General features: G+C 30.1%; 1 pseudogene across 1 annotated transcript; it reads right to left on the bottom strand.

The window, feature by feature from the left end:
* Nucleotides 1–365: 365 nt before the first annotated feature.
* LOC114299770 (TMV resistance protein N-like) lies at nt 366–19,763 on the bottom strand (annotated as a pseudogene). The gene is made up of 6 exons (XR_014349753.1): nt 19,057–19,763; nt 14,851–15,945; nt 14,421–14,729; nt 13,433–14,295; nt 9,127–9,821; nt 366–584 (listed from the first exon to the last, which is right to left on the bottom strand). The product of XR_014349753.1 is annotated as a TMV resistance protein N-like (transcript).
* Nucleotides 19,764–19,770: the final 7 nt, after the last annotated feature.

Genomic DNA, 19,770 nt, shown 5'->3' with positions numbered 1-19,770 from the left:
TGATACTGAAACAGAAGATGAAATCTTTAATACTCCTTTGTTCCGAAAAAATAGTCAAATCAATCTTGGTCAATCTTCCCATAGTAAACTCAAAGGTTTTGATAACTCCACAACTTCTCAAATTAGTAAACCTGTTTATTCTACTCATACACATTTACCTGAAGATGATACTGAATCTCAAGATTCCCCAACTCAAACTGATTTTGAAGTAATACCTCCAATAAATCCTCAATTAATGACAATTAGTAAATCTTTTACTCCTGATCTTGATAAATTACATATTGAATTTAAAGCTAAAGAAAATAGAACTAAAAGACATGCTTATAGAGCCAAATATGATTCTGCTCAACAATCTAAAATTACTCGTAAATGGCATGATTTTATGATTGAATATAGTATGGAAATTCCTTTCTTTGAATACTTAAACAATTATTACAAAAAAGTCAATACAATCACAAAACATAAATGGAAAACTTCTCCTAATACAACTGTTAGCTCTAGTCATCCTCCTCTATCTAATATTATTATTGAACACCCAGGATCTGATGTTCCAGTCTCTCCTTTTAAGTTGCCCGGTACTAACCCTGAAATTAAAAACGTTATTGAACAAAATAATTACACTAATCAATATTTAAAAACAATTGGTAAACAATTAGATAAGATAGAAACTAATTTAGATGATTATTCACCCAATCATACATCTACTAAACAATCTTTAGAACAACCTTTGCTTAACTTACTTAGTAATCGTTCCAGAAGAAATAGTTTAGTTACCCAAGATAAGTCTACTGTTAAAGCTATCGAACACTTACTTACTAAGTTAACCACTTCTGAATAAGGTTCACTTTCTAGTGAAAAAGGTCTTACTGTTTTAAACCAACAACCTAATAAAGATACTGTTTCTACTCAATCTGAACTTGATCCCACTGATAATGAAATTAATCAATTAGCTCAACAATTTCAATCCTCTAATCTTAATAAAATTCATTATCCTAAACCTAATCCTACTTCTCTTACTAAAATTTGGTATTCTAGACCTACTCCTCCCGACCTCCAATATGAAGAAACTAATCTTAATAATCAATTTTCTGTATCTGCTAAAAAATTATACGAATGGAATATTGATGGTCTTAGTGAAGATCAAATACTTCAAAAATTAAATCATTTATCTATGGTTGTAAATAGTTATCTTAGTAACTACCCTAATTATAGTCAACCTGAAATTGTTTCCTTAATCACTTCCAGTTTCACCGGTATGCTCATATCTCGGTGGGAAAAATACCTTACCGAAGATCAACGAGAATCTATTTTCCATGCTACTCAAAAAGATGAAAATGATTTACCTATATTTGATAAAACTATTGACTATCATAAACCTGATGGTATTAACACTTTAATCTATACCATAGTTAGACATTTCATAGGAACTCCTACTAATATTTATTCTCGCATACATGATCAACTTAGTAACCTTACTTGCCCTACATTAAGTGATTTTAGATGGTATAAAGATGTATTCACCTCTAGAGTTATGTTAAGAGAAGACTGTACTAAATCTTTTTGGAAAGAAAAAATCATTAATGGATTACCTAGTCTTTTTGCTCATAAAATTAGAGATGTTCTTAGTCAACCAACAGGTGTTATTGAATATGATAATTTAACTTATGGTGATATCATTAGTACTATTCAAAAAGAAGGATTACGAATGTGTATTGATCTTAAACTTAGTCAAAAAGCTGCTAAAGATAAACATAAGGTTAAATACGAATTAGGTAATTTCTGTGAACAATATGGTTTACCTCCTGTTGTCCCTTCTCGCCGTAAAAAACATAAATACACTAAACATAACTCATCTTACAAATATTCTAATAAATATAAAAAGAATTATTCACCTTCTAAATCAACTGATAAATTTTATACTAAACCCAAAAAGAAATATTGTAAGAAATCGCATACAAAATCTAAATCTAATAAAGATATTATATGTTATAATTGTGGTCAAAAAGGCCATTATTCTAATAAATGTAAAGAAAAACAAAAACTAAAAGATAATGTTAATCAGTTACAAATTAATGAAGAATCTAAGAATCAATTATTCGCAATTTTCCAATTAAACCAATCTGTTAGTAATTCCTCTTCTAATAATCCTAGTACGTCATCTGATTACCATTCACCTAGTGATGATTCTGATAATAATATTGAATTAGGATGCAATGATGTTTGTTGTTAACTAGTTAAACAAATCACTGTTCTTACTAAACAAAATCAAGAAGAAACTGCTCTTATTGAATTAATTAGTCGATTAGAAGATCCAGAGTTAAAACAAAAATATACTGATAAATTAAAATCTTTATTAACCAATGCTGATAGAAAACCTAAGTTTGATAAACCAATTATTAGTCTATCCAAAACCTTAGAAAGATTTAAAAATAAACAAAAAAAAGTTACTCTTCAAGATTTACAACATGAGATCAATCAGATTAAACAAACTATTAAAGATTTACAGAGTAAAGATAGAGCATTAGAAGATGAAATTATTACCTTAAAACTTAATAAAAGTTTAGATAATTTTCACGAAAACAATGATAAATCTCCTAATACATCTGAAAATGAATCTGAACATACTAACCCTGATAATCTTTTATTTGATAATCGATCCCATCAATCTCTTAATCATGAAGATAAAAGATTAAATCTAATCAATAAAATTCATATTCAAAAATGGTATTCAAAAGTTAAACTGGTTATTGGTGATTTTGAATTAAATATTATTTCTTTAATTGATACTGGTGCTGATCTTAACTGTATCTAAGAAGGATTACTCCCTACTAAATATTATGAAAAATGTCATGAAAAATTAACTTCTGCTAATGGTAGTAAAATGCATATTAAATATAAATTACCCAAAGCTCATATATGTCAAAATAATGTTTGTTTTAAAACCTCATTTGTTTTAGTCAAAAACATGACTGATAAAGTTATTTTAGGAACACCATTTATATTTTTATTATATCCATTTACTACATCTAGTGAAGGAATAACAACTCAGGCTTTTGGTCAAACAGTTACTTTTAAATTCTTATCTCCATCAGAAGTTTTAGAATTAAATCAATTAAAAGACTGTTCTATTTCTCAAACTATTAATCGATTAACTCGTCAATTACGTTTTCTCAAAGAAGAAGTCAATTATAAAAGAATTGATCAACAATTAACTGATCCAGTACTTATTTCCCAAATTAATGAATTTAAGTTAAAATTAGAAACAAATGTATGTTCTACTTTACCTACTGCATTTTGGCATAGGAAAAAACATGTAGTCACCTTACCATACATTAAGAATTTTAATGAAAGACAAATTCCTACTAAATCTAGACCTATTCAAATGAATCATGAATTACTTGAAATGTGTAAAAAAGAAATTAATGAATTATTAAAGAATCGGATTATTAGTCCTAGTAAATCACCATGGTCTTGTCCTGCTTTTTATGTTAATAAAAATGCTGAATTAGAAAGAGATGTCCCTCGCTTAATCATCAATTATAAACCATTAAATAAAGTCTTAGAATGGATCAGATATCCAATTCCTAATAAAATAGATTTGATTAAAAGACTTAGTCAAACTGTTATTTTTAGTAAATTTGATTTAAAAAGTGATTTTTGGCAAATACAAATTCACCCTAAAGATAGGTATAAAATTGCTTTTACTACACCTTTTGGTTATTATGAACGTAATGTCATGCCATTTGGATTAAAAAATGCTCCTAGTGAATTTCAAAATATAATGAATAATATTTTTAATCCCTTTAGTCACTTTTCTATAGTCTATATTGATGATATACTAATCTTTTCTAAATCTATTAGTGAACATTGGAAACATTTAACTGCATTCTTTTACACTATTCAAAGTCATGGTCTAGTCATTTCTGCTCCTAATATTAAATTGTTTCAGACTAAAGTCAGATTTTTAGGTTATGATATCCACCAAAATACTATTTTTCCTATTAGTCGTTCCATTGAGTTTGCGTCTAAATTTCTTGATGAAATCTTAGATAAAACCCAATTACAACGGTTCTTAGGTTCACTTAATTATATTGTTGAATTCTATAAAGACCTTAGGAAAACTTGTCAACCTTTGTTTGATCGGTTAAAGGATAATCCTCCTCCTTGGTCTTCTGCTCATACTGCTATTGTTAAAAAAGTCAAACAATATGTCAAGTCTCTCCCTTGTCTTGGTATTCCTACTTAACATTCATTCAAGATTATTCAAACTAATGCTTCTGATATTGGTTATGGTGGCATTCTTCCTCAGAAAGTCACAAATTGTTCGCTATCATTCTGGTGTCTGGAATAAAGCACAATTAAATTATAGTACTATTAAAAAAGAAATTTTATCTATGTTTTATGTATTAGTAAATTTCAAGATGACATATTAAAACAAAAGTTTTTACTTTGTGTTGATTGCAAATCCGCTAAATATGTTCTAGAAAAAGATGTTCAAAATCTTGCTGGTAAGCAAATTTTTGCCCGATGGCAATCTATATTAAGTATTTTTTATTTTGATATTGAATATATACATGGTTGTCAAAATTCTATTCCTGATTTTCTTACCCTACGAATTTTTACAGGGAGGATAGGGATGACCACTCCATTTATTGCTTACCATAAAACCCAAATTACCTATTATCGTGCTCTTATTCACCAAACTGCTTATCGAATTGCCCGACTAAAATTAGCCTGAAAAACTACTGCACGTGCTCAATATATTAACTATCACCAAATTCAAGCTCGTCGCCATTTACTTGCTGATTTTTACAACTGTTTGGATTATCATCAAGCTTATTTAGATCTCCTTAGTGGTTGTTAATCTATGTTGCTAATCTTTTTTTCTATTAAACAGATGTTTCTCCCCAAGCCTCCTTCCAAAGCCCTAGTTCCATCTAGTCAACCTTTTGTTCCTCCTCCTTTGGAGTTAGTCACCCAATATCATCCTATTGAAATGGTTAACCGTTACCAGATTCTTGGTAACATTCCTAAACCTAGTTATACATCTGCTTTGGCTATTGTTCCTTTTGCTTCATCCAGCCGAGCAATTACTCCATATCCTTTTAACCCTATTAAATTAGCCCGTTCTGATTATGTTACATCTACCACTACTAATCTCTTTTTCAAAGAACCAAGTCACCCAAAAAGTCAATATGTTCATGACTTGGTTAAATCATATTTTCCTCTTGGATGGCATTTTGTGCCTCTCCATCCTGCAAAAACAATTACTTTCTATAAAGACATCCTGTTTAACCATCAATCCATTGTGATTAAACCCATTTATGATCGTACTTACACTAGTAAAGTTGTCTACCATTCACTTTATATTCACAATATTGTTTCCTTAATTGAATGGGGTTCTCCTTATTAACTTCGAGATTTACCTAATCACTCTCTTTAGTATAGTTATTATGACTATATTGAAGCCTGGTTCAAAGTTTTCTTATATCAAACTGAAACATATAGTCACTCCTAGTTTCTCCAGTTTGATCAAAAGTTCAAATCAGAATTACCCACTTGGTTTTTGCGATGGTGGTCTCAGTACAGCACCATTTCAGATATCTTCCCTGATATTCTGATTGAACAGATTAACTATTTCTCAACTGTTTTCCCATTCACTCCACAACAAAAGAAATTTCCTAAACTGCTTATTTTTATATCCAAACACAAAATTCCATGGATATTCAAATGGCAATATGGTATTTCTGATGATGTTATTTACCGTCAACATATGGTTACATGGTGGGATAACTTCAAGGTTCAACGCATTGTTGAAATTGTTCAAACTGAATTTCCAATTAACATTCATGCTCCTACACCTGCCATGGTTAAAGCTCAGCAGATCCCAACTGCTTCAGTCACTCAAGGAAGCCAACTTCCTACAGTCAACCTTGGAAGCCCATCTTCAAGTTCTTCCAAGCCCAAGTCAACAAAGCTCAAAATTGATAAACCCAAGTCCAAGGCTAAGTCCAAAGTTCCTACAGTGCCAGTTCAGCCCAAGGATAAATCCAAGTCAGCTCAGTCAAAGCCCAAGGTTAAACTCGGTTCAACCAGTGATGATCTGCTCAAAATGGCCTGTCTCCTGATGGATCAGGCCCAAGCCCCATTAAAAGATGAACCTTCTGATGATGAGCCTCCTAAACCGGCCCAACAGTCCAGTTTAGAAGAGAGTTTAGACAGTTCAAATTCTTCTGAAGGTTCAACTACCCAAAACCCATATGGACCCGAGTTTCAAGATGCACAGGATCCATATGCCTAGTTAGCCCTACATTGGATTCCATATAAACACAAATTAGCTCCAATCAATACTCTTTTGAGAAAAGCTGCTGATTTGTATTTATATTGATTCCTTTGGTCACATGTCTCCACCGAAAGTAATAAATAGTAAAAGTTACTATTCACTTTCACTGTTCATCAATCAACAATAGTCAAAAGCTACATCAACTTTTAGTCAATCAGCCGAAAGTATCCGACAGCCTGCTTAGTCCCATGTGCTGCCAACTGCTCTCATGATCAACATTAAGTCACATGCTGCATAGTTGGATTAATTTTTCTATAAATTGTAATGTTTTAGTCATTTGCATCAGGAGTTAGGAAATTGGGAACTCTAAGTGAGAACCAACACCTATCTTTGCTATTCAAAACCTATTTTCTGAATTACAAGTTATGTATTTTGAAGCAACTCTCTGCAGTTACTTCCAGTAAACAATTGTAAGTCATTAAACTGTTTTTTTTTAATTATTTTGTGTGCATATTATTCCATCTATTTATCAGTTATCTGTCTTCATCTTCTTCTCTGCGCATCGCTTAACAATAGTTATTATATAATAGTTAAACCCTAACTCAGATAAAACGACAGAAGCGAGGGAGAGAGAGAAGGCGAGAGAGAGGGAGAAGGGTCGCGATCACGATCGCGAGGGAGAAAGAGAGAGAGAGAGAGAGAGAGAGAGAGAGAGAGATCGCGATCGTCTAGGGTGTTTGATTGTTCGATCGGCTGATGGAGCTTCAATCTTCGACTGGATCGATTGGATGGAGCTTCGACTGGAAGTCTTCAATCTTCGACTGGATGGAGCTTTCGACTGGATCGACCGGATGGAGCTCCGATCGAACATGATATCATGTGACAGGTTTGTCTCTTCACTCTCTTCCTTCACACACTCTCTCCTTTGTCTCTCCCTCCTTGCTGTGTCTCGCGCCGTGTCCAGATCTGGACACGCGTGTCCCCTACAAGAAAAATAATTAAATTAAAGGGACACCGCAGATGGAGTGTCCCGTACGTGTCCCCGGCGTATCCCTGTGTCCGACACCGCCACGACGCTAATTTTGCCGTGTCCATGCTTCATAGTTGATAATAGTAGTAAGCCTTCTAAACGTTCTTGCATAATACTACTATCAAGTTTGATTTGCAAGTCTCAAAAGGAGTTCAAGGATTGATAATTTCATCTTCATTATGGGGACTCTATATTATAGAATTCATTTCTTCCTCTTTATAGGACCCTTTCTTAGTTCGATTGATTATTGGGTTGGTGTTGCTTCACCATTATAGGACTATTTGTCCTGCTAGTTGTTGAAGTTCTAAAATTGGTGGACTATAATTGTCCAGATGTAATTCTCTATATATTGTAAGTCTCAAAAAAAATAAAAAAAAATCGAGTTGCAAGTCTCAAAAAGTAGTTAAAAAATGTGCCTGCATGTCATCATTGTGGTGTCACATAAGACAATTAATTTCAATTTAGTAAGCCTCCTCAAAGAACTCCAAGAAACAAAAGAACAAGAAAAAAAATAAAAAAAAATAAAAAAAAATAAAAGATAAAATCCCAAACCAACCTAAAAAGGAAGGGAAAAGAAGAAGAAAAAAAACCATAAAAGCACTACAAAGCAAGAGGAATACATATATATATATATATATATATATTTGATAAGTTATATATATGTATATATAAGCAATGCACAATTAGGTAAAGTAATAAGTCTATGTGCACAGAAACCAAACACAGAATGGGACACGATCCTTTCACAAGGGATGGGGAAAGGGTTGTGTTCCATTCTGTGTTTGGTTTGTGTGTTCCTCGCATTACTCATAATGTAAACAATTTCAAGAGTAAAATAAATAAATGGGCCCATAATAATTAAAATTTCATAATCTTCTTGTAGAGAATTCCTAGTCAAACAAAGCACTCGAATAACATTGACCCATGATTTTTATTCCTAGTAATGTCATCCAAACATACCCTAAAGTTTAGCATTGCCAAAAATTTGTTGGGGGAATTCTCAATAAAGTATATTACCATGTTACTTTAGTCCTTCACGTTTCAATTTTGCCAATTTTATCTATAAAATTTTCAATCTAAGTCAAATCGGTCCAATTTTAAATTGTCCTCTAAACCTTTAACCGAATAATTATAAAATACACATTTCTCCCTAAAGGGTGCATTACGTGTCATTTTGGTCCCAAAATTTCAATTTTATTAATTTCACCCCCAAACACTATAAGACCAGCCCAAGGATCGCCTGTCCCCATATTCCAAATCACTCACAACCATTGGATATAAATTCTCAAATGATCCAATGGTTGTGAGTGATTTGGAACATGGGGATAGGGATTTTTGGGGAGAGGGGATCCTTGCTGATAAGACCATGCTTCATCTTCCGCATATATGTTTAGGGACCAAACCAAAGAGACAAAACTAAAAACTTAAGAAAAAAGGTGACACAAAAGCATAAGTAAATATTATTACTAAAGTAATGCTACGTATCATGAAAAAAATATCATGAATATGATCATGAAAAATTTTCCACCGTTAGATTACACATACAAAAAAACACCACACACTAATCAAGGGATGAAAAATCTTCATGAAGCATTTCATGATATTTTTTTCATGATCCTTAGTATTATTCTTATTACTATTGTGCTTGTGTTAAGGAATTAGATAGTACGTTTGAAATTGGAACAATTTTGAATCTTTCGAAATGGGTTATGTCTATTATAAATTCATTTCATAATTCGCAGTGGGAGCTTGAGTTGGAAGACAATTTTATTTGGAGGAAACTGTAACTGAGTTGAAAGAGATATACACTTACCTAAGCCTTTTGCTGTTGAGGTGGTCCTCTTGATCATCATTTCCAGGACTTCCACTGGCTCCTGCTGCTGCTGCTGCTGCTGCTGCATCGTAGTGATTGTCGTTGAGGTCATCATCGCGTCTTCTCTTTGATGTAGTAGCACAACTACTACTACTACCAACTTGTACTCCTGCTGATCTGTCCAAATCTCCATGAAACACATCCATGTTGATGTTGTTGCTATCTTGAGAGTTGTATATACTAGTGAGTGCTTGTTCTTCAGCTTCCTTGTATATGACGTGGACACCGATCTTTTCGGCCACTTCTTTGGAAAAGCGGTAGCATGCAGAAACTTCAGCTTCAATTCCACCCTCGTTTAATTCCTCCATACAATCTTCCGTGAATGGCAATAATTCACCGCGTGAGATACCCTCAACCAGAATATTTCCAAAATTCAGACGTCCCAACACTGTCTTAAATGGTGTGATGATCCTCTGAGTAACGTGGCACTTCCAGCGCATCTCAATACCAAAATCATCGAATTCACCATTTTTGAATCCGACAGCGGCAAAAGCAACTCCCAAGAACCTGTTGTTAAACCAATGCGGAGGCAACTGAAAAGATATCGAAGGCCCCCTACTTTGATGGCTGAACCACTTTGGAATCTCTCTCCCAGGAAAACGAATGTCAAAACAATTCATTCCACTAGAATTTCTCTGTACAATAGAGATTGGTCTCTCAATCAGTGTTGTAAAAAAAATATACAAAAATGTAAAAAAGTAATGTCACATCAACAAACTAATAAATTGACTTTTTTTTGGTCATTCCTTACCAACCCAAAGTTAGGTACAAATTCAAAATCTTAAATTATAATTTACGGCAAATAAGATATGTCCTGAGGTTTAACTAAATTACAGATACTCCTGAGGTTTATATTTTCATAATCAATTACCTCTAATTTGTTATGCAAATATAACCTTCAGGGGAAATTTGTAATTTCTCAAACCTTAAGGAGTAACTGTAATTTAACTAAACCTCAAAGGATATATGTAATTTGCCCTATAATTTATATTAAGTAATTTTATAAGAATAATGATAAAAAATCATATAAACATATTGTTCAAATGGTAACATATTCCTTAAACCTTAGTCACCTCATAACATAATTTTATATTTTTAAGATCTCTCTTTATATAACAGAATAGATAAATATTATAAAATAAAAAATAAAATAAAAAGGATAAATGATAATTTACCCTTTAATGTTTGGTCACTTTTTCATTTTAATTTTTAAAATTTATTTTTTCTCATTTTGACCATTTATGCTATAAATTTTTTCTACTTTACTCCTAAAACTAATTTCTGTTAAAAATTAAATAGAAAATATCACAATAACTGTCACATAACATAAAAAATATATTATTATATTAGTCATTAAATTCAAGTCAAAAGTATAAGTTATATATAATCAAATATTTTTATGTTACGGGGCTATTAGTGTGCCATTTTCTGTCTAATTTTTAACAGAAATTAACTTTGGGAATAAAGTGAAAAAAATTTGAAACATAAAGGATCAAAGTAGAAAAAAAAATAAACATTAAAAATCAAAATAAAAAAATAACCAAACATAAAAGGAGCAAAGTATAATTTACAAAACAAAAAAAAAATACACTTATCTATATCTATTATTTTTATTTTTATTTTTTTGATAGAGATCCACAAATTGCGCACTGTGCAATTGCTGACCAGGTGAGAGAAGTGGCTCATTAAAATACACACACCTTCGGCCTGTTTGTTTTCAGAGATAGAATGGAAGGGATTCATAGTGAGGGGATTAATAGTGAATAGATTGTTAGTGAGGGGATTGATAGTGAGGGGATTAAGTAAAATTGTGTTTGTTTTGATGATAGTTGTTAGTGTAGGAATTGTTAAATTATTTTTATATAAAATAATAAAACAAATATAAAAAATTAAACATTAATATTTTTAAAAAAAATTCTCAATATATAAAAAATAAAAAAATAAAAAAATTTGTAATCTCCTCGCTATTTTTCTAATACCATCTCTATCTCCTCCTTCTCAATCCCCCCTTCCAAGGCCTTTACTAATATCAAGGGATTAGGAGTCTCCTTCCCATCTCTCAAAACAAACACTCTATATAATAATCTCACCTCACTATCAAACCCAATTTCCTCCGTATAACTCTAAACAAACGAGGCCTTCCTACCAATGTGGGAAGCTTGCCCCAAACCTACCCGGGACGAAGTGCCCCACCCCCTCAAATCTATATCTATCATTGACTTTTCGTTAATTTGTTAATTTAAACTTTGGTTTGCTTTCTCTAAATACGAGAGAATTTGAGAGGTCTAGCCTCACTATCAATAATTCAAATTATTTATTTTATAAAATTTTTAATTTATATTATTCATAAAAAAAAAATTAATTTGACATGATAATCGTAATATTTTTATTTTATCGTATTTATTTTTAAAAAAATAAATGATAAATATATTTTTGAAAATAGACCATTTATTTTTTTAAAAACAAACACGATAAAATAAAAATATTACAATTATCAGATTGACATAATGTTTTTCATAAACAGTTTGGATCATCAAAACATGACCCGTGGTGAACCCCACAAGCTCCTCTAATTCTCTCATTTTTTTTTTTTTATCGGCTCTAATTCTCTCTTGTTGAGAGTGAACATGAGAGAAATTTAATCTCTTTTTTTTTTGGTTAAATTAGAAATACACCTCTTTAGTTTTGATTAAAATACAAAGCACCCCTGTGGGGAAATTATATTCCACTAATTAAAATTTCTAATTTCATAATAAATGGCCTATTTTATAAATAAATTATAAAGTCAAGTAATAATTTTTAATGATATTAAAAATATATTTCAATTAATAATTTAGATAATTTTATTATTGTGTGATAAAACATTTAGAAATTTTATTTTTTAGTTAATTCTATTAAATAAAAAATTCTTACAAGAGATTATTTATAATTTTTCAAAGTACAAAGTGTAATATGTAATTTAAGCAAAATTCAAGGGTGTACTTGAAATTTATATATATATATATATATATATATATATATATATTTAGATGGGAGAAAATTAACCCTTTAAACTTCTCAAATTACATATAGTTTTTTTTTATAAATATATTAACATTTCGGAACAATTACAAAAAAAAAAAAAAAAAAAAAAAAATTATAGTTTGAACCTTATAACAAAATTAACCCTAAATTTTTAATTTTATCAATTTAAATCTTAAACTTTTGATTTGTTTTCAATCTAAACTATTTGTCTTTTTCATTAAGTAAAATCAATGAAAAAATGAGTATTTTAATGAAAAATATATTTTAGACATTTTATGTATACTTACATTAGGTTTAATGATAAATATTTTTTTAATGAAAATAAACAAATTGTTTAAATTAAAAATAAATCAAAAGATTATAATTTAAATTAACAAAATTAAAAATTCAAGATTTATTTTTGTTACAAAACTCAAACTCTGAAGTTTTTTTTGTAATTATCCCTACTATTTTTGTTTCAATCCAACAAAATAAAAAATGTAAATTGTTTTTGATAGGTTATACGACTCACACCTAGCCTAGAGCTTAAAAGGCATTTTTTTTTTAAATTTATAATTTAGTATAAATTTTAAAAAATAATTACAGATCATGAAAATTTTTTAACTTTTAATTATTAATATTTATAAATTTATCACTAATTTGTAATTATTTTTTTAAAATTATTAATGATTTCAGCAGTTAGCTCTTATAGAAAATAATACATATAATTATCTTTATTTTTACAAATGAACTCTCAAAAGGAATTTTTTGAATTAATATCACCCAAAAAAAAAAAAGATCTAATTAATTATAGTCTACATGAATTATGAATAATGACAGAACAAGAAGAAAATAATGAAAGACCAAACACCACCTTAGGCTTTTGTTCTATTTTTATATTGTCTTCGGGACTAAATTGATTCGAATTAAATACTTTAGAAACTTAATTGACAAAATTAAAACTTTAGGGAGTTAAATGAAGAGGATATAAAATTTTAGGGACTATTATTGTAATTTATCATATATATACATATATACAAAGAAAAACGAAATCAGTGGACTATGCTAGTGCTGCGTGATTTTTATTTTTTCAAATTCAAAAAACTCATTGCTGGGTGTTCAAAATTGCAATGAGTGAACTTGTTGAACATATATATTAGTATTAAAAAAAAAAAAATTCAAGGTGTTCAATTAGCTAAAGAGTAAAGTTGCCGCTTCACAGTGCCAGAGAGAGAAAGAGAACCTGAAATTGATTTGAAATAAATTTTTCTGTCAGGATGCTGTCTTGCTTATTCTCAATAAATTTGAAGCAATTGGCGAAGGACAGTACGACAAAAATATTGTATTTGGATGGACTGCATATTGTTCTTAATGATGAGCAATTTTCAGCAACTAGGAGATCTATTCCCGATGAAATCTCTGGCAATTCTTGAAGCTTCTTGCAACCATCCAAAAACAAACCCCACAGCCTTGAAAGTTGATTCATGCTTGGAGGTAAACTTTCCATATTGTTTCCACTTAGATCTAACCATTCCAACGAGTAGATGTGACAAATGGTTGTGGGTATAGATTTTAAATTACAGTAACTGAGATCTAGTTTCCGTAAAGAATTCAACCCTGACAAAGCTGCTACTTTAGAAGCCATATCTCTCTCTCTCTTCGTAAAATGGAAGTCAAGAAGAAAGAACTCCATAAATTAGATGATAGTCCTTTACACCCTTGTAGCGTTAGTATTCCAAGATTCTTCAGACGTCCAATGGAGGATGGGAGTTGTCTAATTGTAGTCCAATCTGCATGAAGCTCATATAAACAGTCCAAAACACCCAAGTCTTGCGACAATTTGTCAAGTTTGGAGCAACCAGAAAAATTCAAAGTTCCAAGATCTTTCAACTGACAAATGTTGTCGGGAAGACTCTTGAGCCTTTTGCAATCCTTCAAGTTCAAACAAATAAGCCTTCTGAGAACTCCAATGGATGGATGAAGATTAACCAAACCTGTACAGCCTTCAAGAATCAGTCTTTCAAGATTTGGGACGCCGGCAAAGTATGGGCTCTTGGTTAGGTATGTCGAGTGACTAAGATTCATGATCCTTAACTTGCCTAGATGCTATTGAAGACAAATTAAAATATAAATAAATTATAGAAATTATATAGAAATAAATTACCGAAATTATATTATGTCAAGGATTTTGCATCTTATTCAAAGTAAATAAAGAGAATGCATATTCATACCATTGTTCCCTTCCAAAGTTGTTCAATTCTGCTATAGGTTAAGTGAAGTTCAACAAGATGCTCTGGTTGAAATGTTGAAGGCATGCATTTCATAGGGTATCCTAACCAATCAAGATACCTTAAATTGTTAGAAAGATATTTGAGGTCTTTTGAGAGGTGCATACAACAAATTTTGAGAATCCTTAAGTTCGACATCTTTGCAAAAGCTTCAGGCCTCAACTTCAATTGTTTTAGAAACCGAATGTCCTTTGGATCTAGACTGCTTAGGTCACTATACTGCATAACCATGCCTTCCACTTTGTTTGTTCCCTAACAACCACAAGCAAATAAAAAGGACACAATATTAAAAAGCTGACAAAATTATGCAGAGCTAGCTTTTGTTAATTAAACAAGTTTTAGAGTGTTTATGCTTTTCTATAAGACCTCTTACCGTATTGTTCATCAATACATTTTGTATATCTTCATCACGCCATAACCTAGTGCGCTCTCCAGGCTCTTCACGTGATTGCTGGATAACAATGCTCCACCCTAGTTGTTGAATCAAATCATGCATCAACAGCTTATTGTCTAAGATAGTGATAAGAGACTTTTGAACAAGAACATCTATTCCAATAATTGGGTGGAAGCCACAACTTTGTAGTATTTTTATAACCTCATTTTTGTCCTTCCATTTGAAAAAACATGCAATATCTAAGAATATTTGCTGCTCTTGCCAATCCAATGCATCATAACTCATTCTAAGTACTTCTTGAACTTCCTTCATAGGGCTTTCTTTTAGTCTGTTCAATAAACTTTCCCATTTATCTTTGTTTCGCCCACAAAGAAAAGAACCTAAAACTTTCAGAGCTAAAGGAACTCCTTTAGCATAATTTATTGCATGAAGTACAAGTTCTTGATAACCTTCCATATGTTGGTGTTTACCGAAGGCTTTCGATTTAAAGAGCTCCATATAGCTTCATCTTCTCTTAATTCCTCAACCTCATAAATATGTGTTATGCCATATCTAGTTAACACATGTTTATTTCGAGTGGTTATAATGATTCTACTTCCAGAATTCAAACAATTGTGCTCACCTACTAAGTTTTCAAGGTCAATTGATTCATCCACATCATCAAGCACGATAAGAACCTTTTTACGACATACCATATTCCTTATCATATGTACTGCATGGCCGTCACTTCGTACTTTCAAATCATTTTCCATTAAGATTTCAGAAATGAGTTGTTCTTGCAAAGTTTTTAAACCCCATTTTTCTGAAACTTCTCTAACATTCTCAATAAAGCTACAGCCTTGAAATTGGTAACAGATACAGTCATAAACAGCTCTGGAAATAGTAGTCTTGCCTATTCCACCCATTCCCCAAATTCCTACAACACGAGCATCACCCATCCCTAAACCTAGCAATTCAATCACTTTTTGCATACGAGAATCCATCCCAACTAGGTCTTTGACAACGCTTGAATATGTACGATTTAATTTTGTAAAAAGTATCTCAACAACTTCTTGGATAAACATTGACTCAGACCTGTAGATTTAGGGGGACAATAATAAATTCATTCATCAAAACTCAAAAGAGCTATAAGAAGGAAAAGTGTCATTATTTCGGTAAAATGGTGATTAATTTTACTCATTGTAATTGAATAGGACATATAAATACAATTTTCCTGTATTTGATATGATCATAAAGAAAAACATGAAATTTGAATGGCACATTGGGTTTCTAAATTTTCCCACAATTGATCAACTTTATTAGTTACTGAACTACATTTGTTCAATTCTACTTTAATTTGTTGTCAGAAACCCTTAGGAAGATTTCTATTTATAGAATTGTTTATGGTATTTTTTATTTTAAAAATTTGTGTAAGAGTGTTTGATGAAGCATTTGTTTACAAATAGTTTAAATAAATTATTATTAACAAGGGAAGAGATTTCGATTATCAACTTTTAGTTTGCTAGAAACCGCATGAAATCAGTTAGACTATATATTTCTAGCCCTTCAACTTTAAGACCTTAAAGTTGTTTTTGAATTTATGAGTTTAGTAGGGATTTGTAGAGGAAAAGGAAAAAGTGCAAGAAATGCAAATGAAATATAAGTTAAATTTTATTCCTCTTATCTTTTTCTTTTCTCCATAAATTCATGTCCAAACCCTATCCAAACACAAAGGTTAGATGATGATTTCCTTTTTCATTAATGTTATTTAATTATTAAACTTGGCAACACTTATTTCACACTTATAATGTTTCTTAAAATCATTATTTTTACGATCAGACTAATTATTTCTTGAATATGATAATATTAAACAAAATATAAAATTATGTTATAGAGTTATTTCAGTTGCACTAAGATTATCCTTCGAAATCACATATGTTTTTTTTCTTTCTTTCTTTTTAATCACATCTTGCATCGCATATGTTGCAACCTCTTTTTAAATAATTTTATAATTATATCTGCATAAACATAAGGAAAAATTGGTGAAACTGTTTTGAAAGGAAGGTCAGCTTTGATGGTTACAAGGACACATAGCACTTCCTTATTAAGTTCAAATACACGGTGATAAGAATAATTTTTGATATTTTTACTCTTCGTATATTTTGTACTTTTTTAAAAAAAAAATTCTAATAAGTTTAATTCTACAAATCTATTTTTAACAAAATTAATATATGTGAATTTAACTTTTTGAGATGTTTCAAGATCAATATTCGTATCAAATATATATATATATATATTGATATAAAGTGACTGTATTTTGAAAAATGTTTCAACTGTCACGATTTACCCACAATGATACAATTTCTTGTTGCATTATTTTGAATGAATTTGCGAGATGTATATCATTACTCATAATCTATTTATATATTGTATAAGCAAAAGAGGGATTTTAGTGAAAAGTATTATGAGAGTTTCAATAACTCATCATACTAATTTTCTAAATTTTAAACAATTAAAAAAATCTTCATTAGTTAGTTTCTATTTAATCATATAAAAATAATACTCTAATTAGTCTATAATCTATTTGATAATCCCACATCGAGAAAAGAAGATAAAAGTAAGTTGTTTCACTTATATAAAGTGAATTTTATATTCTCATTTAATATTGTAGTGTTGTACATGTTTCAATTCAATATAGTTTAAATTTAAAAATTTTAATTAATTAATTTTTGTGTAAGTTGGTTGGTCTTTTGACCTAGCTCTGAATCATTTTTGGTTTGAGTGATTCAGTAGTTTAACTGCGATTTTAACGATTTTATCAAAATATATTAGTTAGATTTGTTTGATTCAAAATAAACCAAAATTTGATCTAATTAAAGATTGAATGACTAAGATTGCTTAATTAGAAATAAATTTCTTGCTCAAACAATTGTTAATTTTTATTTTATAATCCAACATCAAAAAAAAAATGAGGAAAAAATGAATTGTTCACTTATATAAAGTGAACTTTATGCTCCCAATTAATATTTTAGTGTTATGCATAATTTAATTCAAAACAGTTTAAATTTTAAAATTAAAATAATATTTAAAAGTTTAATTAATTAATTTTTGTATAAGTTGGTTGGTCTTTTGACTTAATCGATTAGGCTAAACCGTTTTCAATTTACTGATTCGCTGATTTAACCACAATTTTAGTGGTTTTATCAAAATATATTTATTAGATTTGTTTGATTCGAAAAAAACTTAATTAAAGATTAAATGATTGATATTGTTTGATTTTAAATAAATTTTCCACCTGAACAATTGTTAATTTTTATACACAATCTCATATCAGAAGAAAAAAAAAAAAAAAAAAAGGGAGGGGGAAAAATGAGTTGTTTACGTATATAAAGTAAATTTATGCTCACATTTAATATTGTAGTATTGTGCATGTTTCAGTTAAAAATAGTTTAAATTTTAAAATTAAATTAAATTAAAAAAATTTAATTAATTAATTTTTTTGTAAGTTAATTAGTCTTTTTTTATCAAAATATATATATTGTTTGTAACATAAAATAGATTAAAACTAAAAAAATTATAAAACGAATTTATTTTTATTTTATCATAAATATATGTATTTTTCAATTTATTCTATTTTTTTTATCTTTATTAATTAAATTGTTACAGTTATTCTTATTACGAACATAAAATATATAATTAATGACATAATAATTCCAATATATACTCTAATAAAATAGTTAAAATCTAATTCATTTTAAAATATTTTTCTATATTTTTAAAATAAAGTTTATATTATTATTTAATTTTAAAATTATTTGTAATCATTTATTTAGCCGGTGCAGTTCATATGCTATTTTTTTTTAAGGTTAATTTGAAAAAAAAAAATAGTTAAAAACTTTTTTTTTTTTTTTTTGACTATTTTTGGATTTTTTTGTTTTTTGTTTTTGTTTAAATGTAAAAAATATAAAAAATAATGCGGTGATGAAAGATGATATAAAAAGTCGCCTTTGGCTAATTATTAGTTAGCGAGAAATGTTAGAGATCATGAAAATTTTATTATGAAAAGGATCATGAAAAATTTGTAACCCTTAGATTACCTTGATTAGTGTGTGGTGCTTTATTGTAAGTGTAATCCAAAAGTCACAAATTTTTCATGATCATTTTCATGAAAAACTTTTCATGATACCTAGTATTGCTCTTAGTTACCTGATGGTATCACTGGGGTAATGGCATCCTGATATATTGCCAACTTGCTCCAAAGCCTCCCTCCAACTACGAACATTTTCCATCTCCGATGCTCCCTGTTTGGAAACCAATTCATCAAATCCCTTTCCAAAACTCTCTTTTTGCCTTCTCACATCCGATGGATCCACATAATAGAATATCGGGATAACAGTTGTGTTGCTGCATTCAAGTGCCTCCACGAGTTCATCCAAACACCATCTTGAAGAAGCGTAATTCTTCGATAAAACCACAATTGAAAACCTCGATTCTCGAATAGCCCTCCGGAGCTCTGGCGAAATCACTTTTCCTCTCTCGAGCTTTTCATCGTCTATGAAGGTGTTAATCCCCTTTTGAACCAACGCAGTGTGGAGATGACTGACCAAGTTATTGCGAGTGTCTTCGCCTCTAAAGCTCAAGAACACATCGTATGTGTATCGAGATTGAGACGAACATGGAACAGAGGAGGAAACCATTGTTTAACTGTTTGGTGTAAGAAATTAGTAGAGAGAGATAAAATTGGGAAATTGAAAACACAAGTAGAAACTGGGGTCTTTGTGGCCTTTTTTGTAATGTGAGATTTGCGTTGTTTGCAAGCAATTTGGTACAGATAAACAACCAATTTTCTTTGTAACTTCCACGAATTCTTCAAAGAAAGCGAGAAGGTCCACGGAGGCTACATTCCTATCCTATTTGCTT

Source organism: Camellia sinensis, chromosome 13, assembly GCF_055761805.1.
Source record: "Camellia sinensis isolate YWXY chromosome 13, ASM5576180v1, whole genome shotgun sequence".
Lineage (NCBI taxonomy): Eukaryota > Viridiplantae > Streptophyta > Magnoliopsida > Ericales > Theaceae > Camellia > Camellia sinensis.
The sequence above is the reverse complement of the archived record's forward strand: the minus strand, read 5'-3'. Positions and strand labels throughout refer to the sequence as shown.